This window comes from Adiantum capillus-veneris, chromosome 2 (assembly GCF_014529385.1).
Source record: "Adiantum capillus-veneris isolate H3 chromosome 2, ASM1452938v2, whole genome shotgun sequence".
NCBI classification, from domain to species: Eukaryota; Viridiplantae; Streptophyta; class Polypodiopsida; order Polypodiales; family Pteridaceae; genus Adiantum; species Adiantum capillus-veneris.
Genome location: NC_140932.1, coordinates 53189160 through 53203173, shown reverse-complemented (window position 1 = coordinate 53203173; position 14014 = coordinate 53189160). Strand labels below are relative to the sequence as shown.

Sequence of the window (14014 nt, the reverse complement as noted above, 5' to 3'; positions counted from 1 at the left end):
CTGTAAAGGTAAACAATTAAACAAGTCTGGGGTCGCTAATTTAACGATTGAAAAGCACTAAAGATCAACTATTAATACCATGGGTAAGCTTCCTAATTTTCTCTGGTCAATTAAGTTGTTTAATTGCGAGAGCCAAGTATTTCATGTTCGAGGGTTGACTAAAGGCTATACCTAGAAGACCTTGTAGTTAAGCTACGATAAAATGAATTTCTCATGAAATCATCGCCTGGCTGATTACCTTTTCTTTGACCCCCCAAAGTCTTTTCATAGTGATTCAATTTTGATGTGTGTGCTTATTTTGTATGCCTTGGGTTTTTTGCTTTTCAAGGAAAAGTGCCCACACTGGGAACCTCTAAGGCTCTAGTACCATAGGCGATACATGTGAGTGGAGTACCAAATCAAGCTGAGGTTTCTCTTCCAGCTTAAGATTTTACATTGTGGCACTTTGATTTTTTGTTTGTTCGTTTTCAGCATTTTAATTTTGTAACTTTGGAGGGTCATATAACACTGTTACCCTCCCCAGGCTCATCACACTAGTAAACTCCCTTTATCATACTTAAGCTAAAGGTCAATAGGGACTAAGCCCACTAGAAAGCCCTAGTATATTTCACACAATGCTGCCTAAATCGGATTAAGAACTGAAGTAACCATTGATTATTAGGAAGGCATTCCCCATGGTATTAAGAGAAGATCTCTAACACCTAGCTTGGTCAAACTAGCTTAGTCGGACTGTTTGATTTTTAAACCTAGACAAGTGATTATGACAAAAAATTACATTGAATTTAATGTTTGATACTAAGCAAATGCACTGAATATTATGCTACCAATCACAGTTAAAGCAGACAAACATGGATGCAAAAAGATAAGGGGCAATGCTAATGGACAAGAAACACCTGTTTGTGTTGATGGTCGTGCTTGATTTGAAGTGTGAACAAGAGAAAGATTCCATGAAGGTCCAAATCCTAACAACAACAACACGTTCCTGTACACACTAGGAAACACAAAGAATACCTCTAGGAGGCACATCAGTGGGAAGAAAGAACTTTTCTAATCACTAAACTCTAAAACAGAAACACTTCTATTGTACTTATCCTACCTACCCTCCATCACTCGAGTGATGAGGATCAAAGGTGTTTTATGACATAGGTTTCTGAATCAGTGTACCGGATGTGAATGTGTAGGTCTAGGTCAATGTTTTGACTTTTATAGTGCACACTCATTTGCTAATTGCTCTTGCTCTTTACTTTTTTCTTTTTTGTGAGTATAAGGCTTTATATATACATTCCCTAAGATTGAGAGTTTGAGAGGTCAGGGAGGAAGGTCGAGAGGGGAGTGAGTGAATGATGACTGTCAGCAAACACTCCCCCCTTCCTTGGGTAGATCATACCATTTGAAATGTGCTCATCCCCCTTTGAAACCAATTGTTCCAGTTGGTAATAGGTGAGGATTTTTGCCATTAGTTTTCTATTACCTTAGGTGCCTCATCAAGTTGCAAGGGTGGTAGGGTACTCTCCCAGGATCGAACTTGAAGTAGTTCATCAGGTGATTCTTGAACACTGGGAGGTGTGGATTCCTTTGTAGCTTCATGGAGGTCCACTATTGTAGGTGAAGGCTGTGGAGAATTTGTTACCTCTATGGATGCATTACATGAGGAGCTAGAAGCTTCATGGGACTCCCCCCTTCCTGAGCTAGGTGGAACAAATTGTTCTTTCTTTGGTACCCAAACTAGCTCTGGAGCGGGTGCGTAGCATTCTGTGATTTTTTTCTTTCCACAATCGTCAATTTGTTTTGGAGCTACGGGATTGGGCTCACAGTGACAAGCAAGAACACAATCTACGTTTCGACACCCAAATTTGATCATTTCCTTGATAGTAGCCTTGGGCTTCCAATAGTCGTTTAGGAATCCATCGCCATGTTTTCTTACTTTTCTTGGAGCAAGTGGGACGTTTCTTACAAGGCTTCTGTTTTCTAGCACTAGCTATGGTTGCTAAAGAAGCTTTAGGGACCCACTTGTATGTTTTCTTCGTTATATTAAGACGAGTCTTGTTAGAAGCTATATGCATTGCTTGTAGCATATTTAAGGGTACGAGTGGTGGTATTTTATCCCCCTCAAGTGTTACCCAGGTCGTCCCTCTATTTCCCCAAGTGTCTATGGTTGTTGCTAGGTGGACCCAATCCACATTGTCCGACTCAGTCATCCCAGGTAGTACATCCATATAAGGAGAATCTTCCCAACATCAGTGTCCGCTTTACACGTGTAACAATACTGTAATGGGGCCGAGTGAACTGTGGTGTCAGATCTATGATCAATTATAAACATGTTTCCTAGAGGATGTGCTTGACCAGTCACCAGATCTACTCGAATAACAGAATCTTGGAACTGCAAGTAGACATGGTTTTTAGACCAGTCATGCACCATTTTTGCTTCCCTCATAAAAGGACGTCCTAAGATCATCTCAGATGCCATAGTGTGTTTGGAGAAATCCATAACAATGAAGGTAACTCTTATTTTATGTCCAAAGACCTTGATCTTGAGATCTTCTAGCATCCCAATAGGTTTAACAATAGACCCATTGGCCATCTTCACTACTATGGTTGTGGTCGCAAGGTGAGGTCTTCCCATAGTTTCCCAGCAATTTTTAGTCACAATGCTAATCCCAGCGCCACCATCAAGGATTCCCTTCACAGTTAATCCCTTAGTAGTAATTGGTATGGTCTCATTGGATTCATCACCCTCAAAGTATTGTCCCAACTTATTAACAGGTATTTCTATTACAAGGTTCTCATCTAAGTTGGGTTGTGGATCTAAGTGTTCCTCCTCTATTGGCATCTCCCCTGCTCCATCCATCTGTGCAAATTGTGGTAGCCCAAACTTTAGTTCTCCATTGAGGAAGGCTCGAAGAGCTGAGACTAGCTCAGGGTTTTTATATAGTTTGGACATGATGGTGGTTCTAACTTCTGAAGACATGAAATCCATCAATTTGGCAATGTTTAACGGCACCTTTTAAACTTGAGTCCCTTGACGTGGGGAAGATGGGATCTCCATTCTTCGATAGGATCAAGTAGTCCCTCTGTAAACATTATTTCCATCAAGAAATGCGTACGCCCACTTTCCCATGACTTTAAGTCACTTTCTTCTTGGATGACACTAGGTATGGCTAAGGGTCTATGGACTTGGTGAGGTTGTTGTTGCGTAGGGAACACTATGTCTGTAATCTGGATCTGCCTAGGTGCTGGTTCTAGATCCCTTTGGGTATCTTCTACCAAACTCCTTAATTGTTTCACTCGCTCAATCTCCTCTGTAGGGTTTGGATAAGTTCCCATCTTCTTCTTGGATCCTGGCCATTGTGGCTCATGAAGATCTTCCTTATTGGTTTCTATCTTAGTGGTCGTTTTGGTCTCCATGGTTTCACATGAATCCGAATCCTCTTTAGCGTCGTTCAGATATACGGGGTCGTCACTAGTCCCTATGTTGGTCTTTGAACTGGGGTCTGACTTCGTTGCTTTTTGCGATCTCTTTCTTTGTGTTTTCTTCCTTTTTTGAGATTGGGCAATTGATGTCGTGTCTCTTTCCTCAAGAATATAATTTTGTTTTTGGAGCATCGATCGTTTGAGTATGTTTACTGGTAGCACAAGTGTACTTTGTGATGGCTCCTCGGTAACTTCAATCAAATTAAATGGCGTGATCTTCGGTGCATTTGGATTATTTGGACATTGGGCAATCAAATGATCTATGCCACATCAATTACACATGAGTATTAGCATTGTGGATGTGCTCGCTTGACTGGATTGCATTAGTGTGGCATTCTTTTGTAGCCTAATAGGACACTCGGCTACACGATGTGGACCTCCACACTCATAGCATTGAAGAGGTGGTCTCTTAGCAGTGTCATTGATATTTTGGCCTCTTGCCGCAAGAGCAGCTACTTGATATACATGTTTGACTTGTCCCTAATAGTCCTCCATGTAGTATTGTGGACTTTCTTCAAGCACATCCATCCCATAGGCAATATTAGGGTCTATATCTTCCTCACAGCTTTCCAAACAAGCAATAGAAGACTCACAACCCACTTGATTCACAGAAGTGATTCTCGGATGTGGTGGTTGTGGTCCTAGCACTGGAGGTGGTAAGGGTGTTGTTTGAACAATATTTTGGGCCCTAGGGACCATGTGTTGTGCTGTTTGTTCAAGAGCTGGGGTCGGCATCAATGTAGGCACTCGAGGTGTGTATGTCCATGCTAAGGTTGGTGGTCTATTGGCCATCGCGTGCTTAAATACTATGCACTCCTTAGCTTGATGACCATACCTCCCACAGGCATTGCAATTCCCATTGAATTTTACTCTAAAAGTAGGGCATTCACAGGTATTATGCGGTCCATAGCATACTAAGCACCATTGTTGCTCCCTTCTTGGGTACATATGATTGTTTTGCAGAGCACGATTGTCTCTAAGACTCTCTTGAATAGCCTTGGTGAGATCTGTTAAAGTCATCTCAGATATCTTTGGCTCCTTAGCAATAGGCTTTAGGGTCATTGGTAGATGCCTGATGCTTGCGAGCTAATAGATTTAGGCTCAACAGACACTCTTTCTCCTTGAATCATTAAATTATCCTCCAATTGGATCGCATTGGTTGTGACTGCTTCCCAAGTGGTGATACCTCTAATGACTAGGCCATTGTAGATATGGATTCATGTCGTAATCCCCTAATGAATCTATCAAGCAATTGATTATTGTTGAAGCGCTCATTTGGATTACAACGAGAATTCAAATGCTTCAAGCGACTAATAAAGTCTCTCACCAACTCTGCTTCTTCTCGTTGGGCTTTCTAGAGCTGAGAGGCTACACCCCAAAGCGCTCCCTCTCGTATGTATTCTTTCAAGAACAGTCTCCTAAGAGTAGGGTAAATCGTTTTTTCTTCCACCCTCAGGGTTCTATACCAATCCCCAGCCTTTCCACTTAAGGTTAGGCTTAAAGCGTTGCTCTTATGCAAGTCATTGTGTTCTCCTAGAGAATCGCATATTTGTTCAAACACTTTGATATGCTTTCTCACATCCCGTCTCCACTAAATTTTTGTGTGAGCTAGGCTATTTGTACTGCCTTACTTCTAGGCTCTCTATCACGCGCGTTACGCATATTCTCAGCTATAGATCGACCGATAGATTGAGCAAATGTTGCCAAGTCACCTAAGTGAGCAAGCACCGTGGGTGAAGGTGCTCCAGAGACTACATGTGGAGTAGGTATTGGCATTGGGCTTGACACATAGGAAGCCCTTGGGTTCCACGTTTGGTATGATGTTGTGCGATGGTGGCCCAAAGTTCATATGTGTGGCCCTAGGCATAGCAGACGCTGGATGTGACATGCTAATGCTAGCCGATATAGTCCGATGGAAATAAGAGCTTGGGTGTTGTGGTTGTGGAGCATAGGTTGTTGAAACAATGGGAGAGGTAGGGACTACATGAGTGCGATGACCCATAGGTGCATACGATTGGTACACACTTGTAGGTACTATTGTAGGCATTGAGCTACCATGTAGCGGTGCTTTACTAACAAATGAGGTCCATGGCGTGTTTCTTGGCATGCCCATCAGTGGGGTAGGCATGGTAGCCGTGGTGTCATCAAGGGAAAGATGAGCTAGACTTGGAAAGGTGAAGCTATCACTTGTGGGCTCAGATTGCACTGAGACCCCCTGGAGAAACAACATATGGAGGATCCATCGGACTTACCGAGGGAGTCTCCATTTGCGATAAGGTCGGTTGTTTAGCCTTTCCTATATCCAAGAATCTCATGAGACCCGTTGAAGGCACGTTGATCCCCTTGTTCTGTCTCTCTAACTCAATGACCCTATGGATGACCTCACAAACTCTTTGTTGTTGATCCTCCACACTAGTAGCACCTATTGTGGATTGTAGGACATCTAACCAACCCACGTGATAGATGTGACCTGTGTATAGGTCAGTCAAAGTTTCTGTTTGTAATTCGTACTCCCAGTTCTCATTTAAGAACACTCCATCTAGGATTGAGGTGCTAGGGGTGTCCTTTGAGCTAGATGCAATGTTGCTTTCTAGGGGTTGGCCCTTAGCAGTTGCTAAGTCAGGAGCACTCGATTGCTCTCTTAGCAAGGATATTGACATAGGGGCTTTCGCTTTCAACTCTCTTCATTGCTTCGCCTTGCGTAAGCTCTCGACTTCCTTTTCCCTTGCTGCAAGGATATACCGCTCAACCTCTTGCACTTCGGCAAGGCTTCTACCATCGGGTAATATGACCTCGGAGGGAAATAACTCTGAAGAGTCAGGAGGTGCAGTGAATGAAGTATGTGCACATTCTATAAGGGTATAGGGTCTACGTTGGTCATGAATGGAGAATTTACTTCCCCACCCCCCTCATTTACATCATTAGCTCCATGTTTGGAGCGAGTGGCTCTACTAAAGGTTTCCTTCAAGTGGCTAAGCACTCTCGGCCCGGACCGCGGGCCCATGGCATGCATGTCTTGGCTTGAGCTATCGGGAGTAGGCATTGGGAAACCCTCCATGACGTCGTAGTCAGAGGAAGAGTCACTAGCCGCTATGTTCGGGTCTTGGTTTGTACTACCTTGGGTCCCTGCCGAGGGCCCAGACCCTAAAGTATGTGGATATTGAGAACTCCCGTAAGTCGAAATTCTCTCTAGTTTCTCCGTCTCTAGTACACGACCAGAGCGCAGATGCATGTGCATTTGGCACCCTATAAGCGTCGGCGAATAACCTCGAAGGTTAACCGCTTACTTTTTTAGGCGTCCGTTTTCACTTGTTTTTTAATGTTTTTAATATTTTTGAATGATCGAATTTTTGATTAAAGTGTGTGATAGCTCAAAATGAGTTTATAACTTAGAGGGTCGCGGTGTGCTTTACAACACAACGTTCGGTCACCTAAAGCTCCGTTGGTCCTCAAAAAATCGATTTTTAGCTACGTGTGAAGCTAAAATTCGTAATTTTAAAGGGCAATAGATACCTAAGCCTGAGTGTGAGCTTGGGCTTGGGTCTGGGAGATATTCTCGATCCCGGTCCTACCTTTAAATTTTATATATATATATATATTTAAGGATAAGGTTGCCGCGGCCTGCGCAAGAGCATACACACACTCTACCTACCTACTTCCAACTAATACACCTACTATTACACACGAACACACTCTATTAGCTCTCACAGATCTACTTCCTGCTTACTGTACATTATATTACACAGAACTAACAACCTTAATACTAACACCTTACACAGAGAAAAAACACAGTACCTTTGAAAACTCCATTAACAAAAAAATACACAGTAGCAACACAAAATCCTTCTTCTCAATACACCCACCCTCCTTCCTTACCTTTCCTACAATTGAAATTGCACCACAAACGAAGCACAGAGTGCCATTCAAGCTTAGTGTATGGCATTCCCTGACAGCGGTGCCAAAAATGTGCGTGTCTGTCGCATGTGTCAATGCAAGGAACTTGCCGATACACTGTGTGCGAGCCACAAATGGCTCCAAGCACACAACAATCCTAAACTAGTAAGCTCAAAGATGGCGTTGGTGTGTCACTCACCACTCTACGCTTCCTGTCGTGGAGGATTCCTCGCTGCGAAGAAGAGGGAGACGTCGCTACGCCGCGCTCAACCGCCTCACCGCCGTCGTGCCGCCGCAATGCTCGATCGCACACACACACTCTCTCTCTCTCTCTCTCTCACACATACACACACACACACACAAGGAGATGAAGAAGAAGAAGATGGAAATGGAGCAAGAGCACTCTTCAATTGCACAAATGAGACTTTTATATGAGCTCGCCCCATTCACACTTGGGCGCCTATGCTTAGCCAACTAATCCCTTGAATGTTCCAGTTAGAGTGCGCCTCTCATCGGCGATCACTCTTACCCTTTTCCTATTGGACCGACAAGCCCGGTACCTGACTCTACCAAGTAAATAATACAACGTCTATCGTAGGTGATATGGTGTCCGTGAGCCGTGAGGGTTAACACTTAACATGACTAACTAAGCATTTCAGCATTGTCATAGAGCTTTCAAAAAGCAACATACAAACATTTGACATAAAACTTCCAAAAAAGCAACATACAAACACTATGTAATAATTCACAAGAGTTGGAAAAAATGCATCTACCAATGTCTTTGAAATATCACATGGTACGGGAACAAGATCGACAAGGCCATCAGAGATGAAAATGGCACCCTTCTATTTTGCAGTGTTCTTGCATGCCTTCAAGTAGGAAAAACAAAAACTCATGGGCATCCTGTTGCTGCCCTGGAACAAATGACCTCGATATCTCTAGGAAATGGTTCAGGCTTTTAACAAGATTTGAATGCTTACATGCTATTTGTTACCACAGAAATGACTCACAAACATCAAGAACAATACAAAGGATACGATCAAGTTTCCATGCCAAAAAGGCAGGAGACACCTTTCTCCCAGAAGCCACCAAGACAACCTTGACATGATTGTCTATTGCACATGTCGTACAAAACTCCTCCACTTTACCTGCAACAAGCAGCCAAAATCAGCCCATGCGTGTATTAACCCAAATCCTATACCAGCTTTTAGACACACTTTCCTAATGCATTATCATTAGCTGTTTGTTGCTCATAAGTTGATGTGTGCACCCCATCACCAAAGTCTTTATTTGACAGAAGCATGTCTTATGTCACTTCTAGCACATCAATACAAAAAACTCAATCTTAATTGCACATGCCTTTATACAAAAGCTACAGTAACTTCTATATGACAAGCTGAGGAGCACAAGTTTTCTCCCATTGTCTGCTAGTTTATAAAAAGTAACTACAACTCTCACATGCAAGAGCCTTCCCTCCTTTCATTTCTAAATTATAGAGATTTAATGTAACATTATTGGTTCAAAAGCATCAATGATTTTTGCAGTCCAGTTAGTGAATATAATGCATTGCCGAAGACAACTCAGGTAATAGAATCATGCAATATGATTCAAATGAAGAGACACTCACATGAAAGTCTGTGTTGAGAATCTAAAATTCTGTTGGAAAATGGAACCATATAAGTTAAGCACTGAAGAACAAAATTCATGAAACAGGTATTGCCCGGATTTGTTAGACCTGAACACTACAAAAGACAAGCCCACGATAGCAACTAGCAATCTACAAAAGTCATGACACTGGATTTAGAATGTGATTGCAAACAATGCAAGAAACATTTGCCAAAAAGAAGCCTCTGAACCAACTTGATAAACTCAAAGATGATCCCAATAGTGCAGTAGAAACAAACAAAATCAATCAACCAGAGTCGTTGAAAGTTGTATCCATAATAAGCATTATACAATTACTCTGAACAAGAAATGGAACTTCTTAACTCAAACCAGACAAATGAATTTGAACTCAAACCATACAAATGCACAACGTGCAATTGTTTGTAAACTGTCACAATACAAAATTTGAGAAGTCTATGTATAGAATAAGGATAAAGAGAAAAACCTTGGCATCAATCTTTACCTCATGTGATTCTTCAATTTCACAGTCAGGGTCATATAAGTCACCCCAATCATCTCCTACAAATTTAGAGGCTTTTGCCTAGAAACTTCACCCCACCCATCATATCGAAAATCTCAGAGGTCCTACCCCAATCCTCAGCATTCTCAGAGGATTTACCCGATTCATACTCATAGGACTCAGTAGAGAAATCACCACCACTATCTCTTGATAAATTTGCATTACCAGCTGATGAAGGGATGTCAGCATTACCCCAAGTTCCCCTGCCACTTACGGGTTGATACCTGCATGATGATGACTCCCCTCATCCTCCTTGCATATCCAATCGGCCATCTATACGAAAACCATTTGCTTGTTGCCCCTGACCTCGTGTTCTATTGCCATCCTCAAAGCTCCAATTAGAACACTCTGTGTGCAAACACCTGCAAAAGATTGTAAAAGAAGCACAGCTTCAAATGACAATGGATCTCCTCTATGCACGCCAAAGCCTTTCAAAGATATTTAAAAAGTTTTTGATGCCAGCTTACACGATCGACTTTGTAACATTTAATGGTATAGTAACTTGTGTGTAGCGGAAAATAGCATGAACATAATGAGCATTTCATTAGAATAGCTTCCTAATGAAAATAACAAGAGTGCTTGGGTGGAGAGAGCAACAAAAAGCATAACACCTAGTTAGATAGCATGAACAATACTTCAAAAGAGAGAGAAATTAAGCAATTGACAACAGTTGAGGACCGGATTTGCATGGAGCCGGTCCCCCCTCCAAAAGGCTTTGTATTATGGTTTCTCCCATTGAGAGAGACATTTTACAATACAATTCTTTGTGTTCCTTCAAGACTAGCTAGTGCAATGAAGATGGAAACTTCATGCACTAAGCAAAACACTTATCAAACACAACATCAATTCCCTCACGGTCTCAGACCCAAGACCTCACACACCTTCGAAGATGGTGAGAGCTAGCAGGGTATGAGAGTAGATTGAGAGGAAGAAGGAGTATTCTTACGAGAAAGATGTACATCTCCTCACATAATCACCGATATTAGCATAGCTAATTAGCTTAGTAATTAGCATGGTAGAGGAGATGAGCATGCATTGAAGCTTGGCTCTTGGTTGGTGGATTTGCATCACAAAGCCAAGAGTTGTTGGTGTAGGCATCCCTTCTCACAAGCTCGGAGTAGGTGGTAAGCTTTCCATTAAAGCTGGACAAGGAGAGAGAGTCTTCTTGGGTTCACACATGAGATTGTGTGAGTGTGTGTGTGATAATGCCTTGCAAAAATCATCCCCCTCTCTCTCTTGGTCGACCCCCCTTGCTAAATTCTCATGCTACAGCCCTATTGGACCTCCCCAGGCCTAGCCAACAGAAATTAAGCAGCATAAGTGATAGCCTTCTGACATGTGTCCCCCTTTCCCCTTTTGTGAGAGCTTTAGGTAATTAATAAATGCAACTAAACTCTCATTGGACCCCTTTGCCTCCTGGCCAATAGGAATCAGGCAAGCCATTAGGCTGGTGAATGCTCATTGGTCCCCTTGGGAGACTGTCCAATAGTCTTCTAGAGAGCTTAATTCTTATTGGTTCTTTTATTAAGTGTTTTTTAATTAATTAAACTAGATTTACTCTAGCCTAATTCTCATCAGTCCACCTCCATGGCCATCCAATAGGATTTGAGTACACCTTGTGGGCATCTGGCCTAGGGACTTGACATGTGTCCCTCTTTCCCCTTGTGTACAAATGAAGCTTGTGAGTGTGTGTGGGTGTTTCTCTCTCATCCCCTACTTCTTGGGATCGCCCCCTCCTATGTAGGGCTTTACAAAGACTTTTTGGGACACACTCAAAGCATCCAATTCCCCTAATGTTTGACCTTTGGACACAACCTTTGAATTTTGGAACCTTAGCATTTTGGAAGTCTTAATGGGATGAACCTTAGGGTCTTTTGAGCCCATTGTTGCACATAGCTCTTTTGAAGATGGCCCCCCCTTTGGATCCCTATTGTGGCCGGTCTGCTAGCTTAACCAATATTCTAGCTTTTTCTCCCCTGGCACTTCCCCATATTAAATGATCAGTTTAACATGAGAAAATCATTTAGAAGAATTAGATATTGATTATTGTGACATTACCACTCTCTTGAAATCATAGTCGTCCTCGACTATGGGGTAGAGAAGATAAAGCATATTCATTAGTCCTTTTCGTAGCGGGTAGAGGATCCCTATGTTACCCTACGACATCGTTCCAGAATGGATGACTAGTCCATTTGGCGCTTGAGAGCCTAAGCTGCCGCAAGCATGTCTGCACATTATTCCTATCAGTCTTCCATAGTAGAGTGACAAGCTCTACTTGGTGTTCCGGAGACGTCGTCTCCGCAAACTTGATCTAAGCATGCATACTACTTCATTTTTGTGCACAATAAAGAAAAAGAATAACATTTGTACATTTGCTTACTCTAGGGAAGCATTGTAAGCATTGACAAGGTTTAGGTTATCCTTTAATTGTATGTCGTGCATCCATCTAGCATCTTCAAAAGGATAATTCTTAAACTTAATAAGATATCATTGGATAGTCTTACCGCCTCTTAGTACCTTGTCTTCATGTCGGAGAATGGACTCGGGCTGCAACACCTCTTCTTGGTCCTCGATCTTCGGTGGGTCTTCAATTGTTGGTTCTTGTGGTGGCTCTCCCCTTTGTAAGGCTTTAGTAGGCTCACATGGAAAGCATTGTGTATGAGCCAATGGTTGGGCAACTTGAGTTGATAGGCCATCTCATTGATTGGCCTAAGAATCTGGAAGGGACCATAATACCTTTTTGCTAACTTAGCATAGTAATTTTGGTGTCCTGTAGGATTCTTGCCCGTCGTGTGCTTTAATTGAGCCTTGGGAAATTTTAATAAGACCCAATCATTTTCTTTAAAGGCTTGGGCTCTTCTCTGCTTGTCAGCAGTAGCCTTTTGCCTTTGCTGTGAGATAGAGATAGCATCCTTAATCTTTTGGAAAGATTCTTGTAGGTCTCGGCTATACTCATCTGCAGCGAAGATATTCCCGTGTATCTTAAGTAGCAAGGGACTTTTTGATCCCTTTTCCACTTACAGGTTGATACCTACATGATGATGACTCCCCTCATGCTCCTTGCATATCCAATCAGTCATCTATATGAAAACCACTTGCTTGCTTTCCCCGACGTCGTGGTGTTGCCATCCTCAAAACTCCAAGTAGAACACTCTGTGTGCAAACACCTGCAAAAGATTGTAAAAGAAGCACAACTTCAAATGACAATGGATTTTCCTCTATGCACGCCAAAGCCTTTCAAAGATATTTAAAAAGTTGTTGATGCCACCTTACACGATCGACTTTGTAACATTTAATGGTCTCGTAATTTGTGTGTAGCGGAAAATAGCATGAACATAGTGATCATTTCATTAGAATAGCTTCCTAATGAGAATAACAAGAGTGCTTGGGTGGAGAGAGCAACAAAAAGCATAACACCTAGTTAGATAGCATGAACAATACTTCAAAGGAGAGAGAAATTAAGCAATCGACAATAGTTGAGGACCGGATTTGCATGGAGCCGGTCCCCCCTCCAAAAGGCTTTGTATTATGGTTTCTCCCATCAAGAGAGACATTTTACAATACAATTCTTTGTGTTCCTTCAAGACTAGCTAGTGCAATGAAGATGGAAACTTCAATCGCAAAGGAGGTGATCCATCTCTGCACATAGATGTTGCTCGTCCCTCCACTGGATCTAGTTGATCGGGTGAAAGAGGACGCTAAGAAGCAGTAGTAGTGCTTCTTAGCGTTTCTTTCACCCGATCAAATAGATCTAGTGGAGGGGCGAGTAGCATCTATGAGCAGAGACAGATCACCTCCTTCGCGATTGCAACCTCAGTCTCCATTGTACTCGGAGCGCAGTGCTCATCGGCATATCAGACTTTCATAGGAACACCAAGGAGTGTCCCTGCTTGTGAGAACATACCTGGAGCATACGTACCTGGAGTGGACGCAATGACGATTAAACACAATTTAAATTTCTAAAGTATAGCATATAGATAGGAATGGACAAAAAGCCACGCGAATACAATATATATTATAAAACGGAGCAAAATTGTTCAAATACAATGTTTATGGCTTTAAGAGGTTTCTCTCTCATCCTCGCATAGCTCAACATAACTCCCTACATCTATATAGAGCTCTCCGTTTAGGCAAATATCCTCCGTTTCATTTTGTAGATCCTTTGCATGCACCCCATAGAGAGTAGCAGCTTGATGCTCGTCTGGCACCACCTCAGCGGCTTCTGACTGAGCATCTTCTCCAATCTCCTCCATTGATGCCGTTGTGATTGGCACATGGTAGCCCTCATACGTCCGTGCACTACGAGGGTCTATCTCTATGACATACCACCAGTTTGATGTAGACTTTGTAGGATGAAATATCACCTGCCAGAGGCACATGACTTACGTGAGAGCATCCAAGCACATAGCTTCTAAAATTGGATGTTAACTATTTACATGCTTAGTTGTTCACAACGCTCCGGTA

The 14014-nt window shown here is 42.4% G+C and overlaps 1 pseudogene; it reads right to left on the bottom strand.

Annotated features, from left to right (window-relative positions):
* Positions 1-8210: 8210 nt before the first annotated feature.
* On the bottom strand, positions 8211-12630 carry LOC147462797 (uncharacterized; annotated as a pseudogene).
* Positions 12631-14014: the final 1384 nt, after the last annotated feature.